The following is a 6491-nucleotide window of genomic DNA, read 5'->3' on the forward strand; positions in this document are numbered from 1 at the left end:
AAAACTTTTTAGTCAAATAATGCATAATGCAGTTTTATGCCTGATACAAAAAATTTTGGCTGTTAAACAGTTTTAGGTGCCATTGGCAGATGAGCCAAAAAGTTAATTTTAGACCCTGTATCCAACACTTAATAATTAAAATAACAATGTCCATCTCTCTCTGCTTTTTTCACTCCATTAGTCCCCTTTAATAATGAATTTCAATTACATGCAACCTCAATTAAACTCATCTGTAATAACTGACACACAGTGGTTTGTAAATAGAGGCACTATGCACATTGTACATGTAGAGAAAGAGAGCGAGTGGGAACTAAATAAAGCATGCATTTAATACTTGTGTCAGTCTCTGCTGTCTCTTGTGTGCTGTGTGTATGCTTACTTCTGTTTACTTCTTCAATGTGCATGTTAGGGTGCTTGATTATTTTGCAGCGCACCACAAACAGAATGCAATTAGCAGTATTGGAGTGGACAGTTTTCTTTGATGTTAATGAAATGAAACATTTGAAGAATAAGGTAAAATGCTCACCAGCAAAGCCTCGTTGCCATGGCAGGGGCTGACGCAAAAACAGGACCCCTCTCTCTCTCTCTCTCTCTCTCTCTCTCTCTCTCTCTCTCTCTCTCTCTCTCACACACACACAGTTGTTGGCTATTTTAAGCTCTACAAGACTGTAATTTCAGTGCTCCATTTTTGACCATTGTAACTCAGGGTACAGATGGGGAACAAAGAGAGAGGGATCAGAGGTTGACATGGGTGGAGGTTGGAATGAGAGACTAGCAGGTGAGGGTATAATGGGAACACCAGCCAAAGTGCCAACAGGCAGGGTCAGGGGCACCACTTGTTATCCAGCTCAACTCTGCCCCTGTAACACTCTTTCATCTGCTTTCAAAGAGAAAGCCCTGGTGTAGAGACAGACATCCTCCTGGATTGTCACAGCATGAGGGATACTTTTGTCGCCATCGTGCTTCTGTAGATAAATTACTTAAATTGTTGTGCTTCTTTTGCAAACACAGATTCAGGACAAAATTGCACAACATTGTTCACAACCCCTGTTGGTGTTTTGATGTTGCTTAACACAGTGGGGGACCTTGTGTCTGTGTGTGACATGAATAAACGGCTTTAGTGACTTATCCGAGTGTACTATACTGTAGTCATACATTGTATCCGTACTGACAGGAGAGTAGCAGCACTGGACAAATGCCACTTCGGATTCCTAGCGAGATGTGTGGGTGGAAGTCAGATCTATTCTAAGACGTGGACGGGATTTGCTTTTCAGACATCAATTAGTCTGGAAATAGCAGCAAGTCAGAGAGATTATTACCAGGATGAATCAGAGAGGAAGCAGACACCTGCGCCTCGCTGTTTATAATGGAAGATCTCGGGCAGCTGTCATGAACATTTGAGTAAATTCAGAGAAAGCCTACATGTCACTTAATCTGAAAGCCTGTATGAACCAATGAGTTTGCTATGTCTTCTTATTATTACTCCTCCTAGCTATTGTTAGAAACTATTGTTTTTAATATTATTATGGAACAGAAGTATTTTAAGATTAAACAATATTATCAAACTGCGGTTATAAGGTAAATCAACAGGTACAGAGCAGTTAATATTGAGATCAGTATATTTCGGTAGAATACTTTTACATATACATAATGATCTCTATTAGAAGTATGGGTATGTTGTCATTAAGGTTAATGTAAGAATCTACTGCTGCTGTTAAAAAGCTTCTTGAAGTGTGCTTCACTAAATATCCGAGCTAAGCCCCACATTTTCCAAAACTGAACTGACTCCATTTGGGCTGCAACTAAGGATTATTTTCTTCATCGATTAATCTGCAGTTTGGTCTATAAAACAATGTAAAACAATGAAAAATGTCCATCATAATACCCTAGAGCATAAGGTCATGTAATTAAAGGTCAAATAACAGAAGCACATCTCTGTATAAAGCAATGCAGTTCAGCAGCACCACAAACTATATTCTCCAAAAGGATCATTAAGTTAAATTAACATCTCTCTAAAACAGTTTCAATATAACATTATAGCCTTCATGAAGGTAGGCTTTATTGCAGGTAACTATAATACCATACATTTGTTTTAGCTAGCTGTATCTAATAAAACATGTATTTTGGCCATACACTGCAGGACTTTACAACATAAAATTTTGGTTAAAATCTCTTCCTGCCATAAATTTTAATCAAGACTGGCTCTGCTCCAGGAGAGATTAGCAACTAATCAACATCTTACAGCAGACAGCCTGGCTCAATTTTCACAGTCGGTAGGAGCAGTATTCATGTTTGGTGTGGACACACTGCCACTGCTACTACTCCCATCCATCACCATGATCCCACTGCTCCCACACCCACTACATATTTATCAAATTATCTGCTATATTTGTACACATCTATTGTAAATGTAGCTGTCACAACAACTTAGAGTCTTTATTATCAACACAAAAAGTTGAAAAATGTTATTATTTACTGGTCTTAAGTGTAAATGGTAAAAAATAATAGCATTGGCTAAACCAGTGAAATCGCTGACAAGAGTCTTGATCACTTCCTGAAGCTACAGTATACAGTATATTGTATAGGCATACTGTGGCAATGTTTCATTCAAATATTTTAACAAGTCTACATGGTATAACAAGGGTTTAAGTGTGCCAAAGGCAATTTTAACCAGTCTATGGATCATGCTGCAAATCATCATTAGTTAGCAAATGGTTGCCATTCAGAATGAGGAAGGAAAAGTAGGGAAGGTTTAGTGGGAGTTCAAAGGCAAGAGGAAATATGAACCATCTGTGCAAGCCCTAATTTCTTGGTAGTAAAAAACATTTTTGTATATTTTTATTTCTAATAACCGGGCAGATTGCCTTGTGGCTGTTTTCAGGCGCAGACTTCAGAGTCTACAGGCAAACAAACAGTGAAGCAATTAGTCAATGGTAAAACATACAATGTAGAACAGTTATACCGCTCAGAAATGCATTTGTTTCACAGAGGTCACACATAGTTTACAGCTGCAAGACATTCCTGGCAGTAAAAATCTGCCTGCAGTCCTGCATCTTCAAACACAAGTGGCAGTTGTTAGTACTGTAAGAAGAAAACTGTCCTTTATACGTGTATCAGAGTTTTATCAACCCCATTGTTTCCCTGCATATCTCTGAGAGTTCTTATGATAAAACTGTTCTGTGTCTTATTTCTCTCTGTCAGAAATTGAGCATGTTTCCATGGCAACTGCACTGCCATCAGCCAGCTGTCCAAAGTGAGATAACGTAGCAGGAAGAGTTGAGAGGGAGTTCTATAAATTCCCATTGTGATCCCACAGATAGGAAAAGCTGCTGTGTCAGTGCTGGTGAAGGTGTGTGGGTGTGTGTGTGTGTGTGTGTGTGTGTGTGTGTGTGTGAGTGTTTACCTGGCTCAAATCAAAGCTGGGCCTCATTCAGTACAGCATCTTACCTGATTACAGGAGAAGACTTCTGGACTGAATTTGATCAGGTCTATAACTGGTAAATTTAATAGGACGATGTGTTAAGGTGCATTTTAGTGATATTTTTCCCTTTATCCATTCAGTTTTGTGTGCACTTACACAGATCATTCAAACATTAATGCATTACACTACTTGTAATTCATTAGTACTCCTTAGCATAAGTTTCCCATGTATTTAACACCCTCCCTGAGCAAGTATGACCAAACTGTGCCAGAACATGCCCTATGGCATGAATGCATCAGTTAGGCCACCATCTGGCAGCTTTTGCAATATTTGTCCTGCTGTGCTCTGCAAGTAACCACCACCGAAATGGCAGCACTGGTAACGTAGAAACAGCTCTTGTCTGAGACATACATGCCTTATTTACATGCATGGCTGGCAGGTTTAGTTGAAATCTTTCATTTTGCATGAAAGAGTTATTGTAGCGCACATATTAACATACACAATCTAAGTACAGGTTATTGGTAATGTGTGAATGTACATTGTGCACAAAAAATACGCATGCACAGATACAAATATGAAGTTTACCATATAATTGTGCAAAAAGGCCAATAAGACTGAAAAATGCGCATCCCTCCACTCTAACCCTCCCAGTGTCTAATAAGTTACCATGACAACCGGAGAGTGGAGAGGATTGTCCTTGTTGCGCTTGAGCTCCCTTTTGTTGGAAAGGTTTCCCTGTTTCTGCTGTGTGGTCTGCCATCATCACCTCAGGATACATAATCTTTACAGAAAGAAGATATTCCCCATGAGAATCTATTATAAAACCAACAGAGAAGACGACCGAAAGATCAATTTAAAAATCACCCACAGTGACTCAGAATTCACTCCTGCATTTGAAACATTCAATGGTTTTTGAAAAACACAATCAATGCAGATATGTCCTTTTCCTATTCTATGTAAATACAACAGTAGTCCAATTTATTTTTCGCTTTTTCAAACTCTAACAGACTTTTTGATAGATTGTGGTTTGGGGGATTTTTGTGTGTGTTTTTTATAGCAAACCTAATATGAAAACACATCACAATTGCATCACGTTTAAAAACTGAATATCTATATAAAAAGAACAAAGATTTTTCATTAATATCCACAGCAGCAGTGAGGAAACACTCACTGAACCACTCATAGCATTCCCGTAATCAACACTCCTGCACCTGTTGAAGAGGATTAGCATTTGAGCCCACTTTCACGTCTATAATCCCCTTTAATATGCACTTCATGTAATAATGAGCTGCTTGACTTCTCTGATAGCACGGCTTGAATCAGATTCAAAGGCAGCCCATGGCTTTTAGAGCTCCTTCTCTGCCTCAGCAACTAAACTTTGTTCTGCTATTTTGTATATAACCCTCCCTTACCACCACCACCACCACCCGTCCACCTCCTCTCTGTCTTTCCCTGCCTGCCAAGGGAGCACACATCTCATACGGAGAATCAGCCACTCATCTTCTGGCGCTCTGATCTGAGTAGGCTCCAACTGACGACTGAGGGGGCACAGGGCATCATATACCACACGCATGCTCTACAGCGAAAAACAAATGAAGTGGGGCACAATATCTTCCTGTTTGTTTACAAATCACTAGTGGAACAAATTGCAGCACGCTTTAATAGGATTTAATGTTTTCTTGGTAGAGAAATGTTAAATTGGGAGAAAATATGGGATCACTGTAACATTAACAATCAAAAGAACGGAGGGACTTGTCAGTGCCAGCGTAACTGTATGTAAAAAATCCACCTCTTGGTGCGTACCTTAGTTTTGCTGTCACAGATCTTTAAGTTTTTGGCACAGCAGGAAAAAACTAAAGAAACACAAAAGATTGTTTAAAAAAATTGTAAACATAAAATGGTGGCTCGTTGGTCAAATTTCTTACTGCACATTTTTTTAATTCAAATGTTTGCATATGGCCAATGCCCCCGTCATTATTAAAAAAAGTTATCGTTATCATTTAAGCTAATTTAACAATAATTATTTAGATCACAGGGTACATAGCAGCAAAGAAAGTCACATACCAAACCAAATAAGCCTGTACCAAATGGTTCAGGCAAATTTACACAATGTTACACCCCTACATGTAACATTCAAAGGCAGCGTAATCTTCACAGTACAGTACAACCTGCACTTAAAACAGACCAACAAGCCAGTTTGAACAACCATTTGTCATGAAATCTGATTTAAACGAATCATTAATTTTCTTATTAAGTGAAGCTTGTCAGACAAGCATGCATTACATTCAGTACGAGGCTGAGAGAGTCATTCAGTTGCACCACATTCAGTGCTAACTGAGGAGGTGGAGAGGGGTTTTCCTTTTCTGCCTCGTTCTCAATGAATCCGAAGACCAACTTATCTGCCTTTGTAATGGTAGTCTTTTTTTAATTATGAACCGCTGATTAAAATTCTGCTCGTCGCACGTAGCCTGCATCACTGAAGCATACCAAAGTGCACACACACATACATACATACACAAGAATGCAGAAGCTGACATTTCAATATCGATTCCTAGCGTCAGCAAGGAGATGAAGGTTTGTGGCCGCAGGAGAGCAGGGAAATTCATCAAGGTGAGCTTGTGATAAATGAGAGTGAGAAATATTGTGACATGAATGTTAAAGGTCACGTGTGACATTGGGCACACAGTGCGCCTATCCAACTAGGAGAGTAAGCCATATTATTATCTCCTCTTCAAGCTCAAAGGAGAGACCAGCAGGGCAGCGGCCAGCTAAATGTCACATCTACCCTGCCAATGCAGGCCGACGGAGCGCCCCGACAGTCCTGTAAAGCCACATGCTGCCACTGCTTTTCCAGTCCATTATAAAGCACCCATCTCAGTACCCAGCACACAATAGCTGCTGTCATAATGTCACCTGAGGGCCTTGCCTCCAACAGACAATGGCCACCACCAATGCTGCTTGAATGGGAGTGTGTGTCCAAGTGTGTTTGGAAAGATAACCAACGTGAATGTAACCTGGACCTTTTCCCAGCCAACCAAGAGCCTCCGTCTCCCTGCTCCCCGCTGAGCTT

At 40.0% G+C, this 6491-nt stretch overlaps 1 protein-coding gene across 1 annotated transcript in view; it reads right to left on the minus strand.

Moving 5' to 3' along the window:
• Positions 1-4183, minus strand: part of shisal1b (shisa like 1b) — a 67336-nt gene extending 63153 nt beyond the window's left edge. The window contains exon 1 of the mRNA XM_046037940.1: positions 4088-4183. The gene's annotated coding sequence lies outside the window, so the exon portion shown is untranslated. The remainder of the gene's footprint in view (positions 1-4087) is intronic.
• Positions 4184-6491: the final 2308 nt, after the last annotated feature.

This window comes from Micropterus dolomieu, linkage group LG22 (genome assembly GCF_021292245.1).
Source record: "Micropterus dolomieu isolate WLL.071019.BEF.003 ecotype Adirondacks linkage group LG22, ASM2129224v1, whole genome shotgun sequence".
Lineage (NCBI taxonomy): Eukaryota > Metazoa > Chordata > Actinopteri > Centrarchiformes > Centrarchidae > Micropterus > Micropterus dolomieu.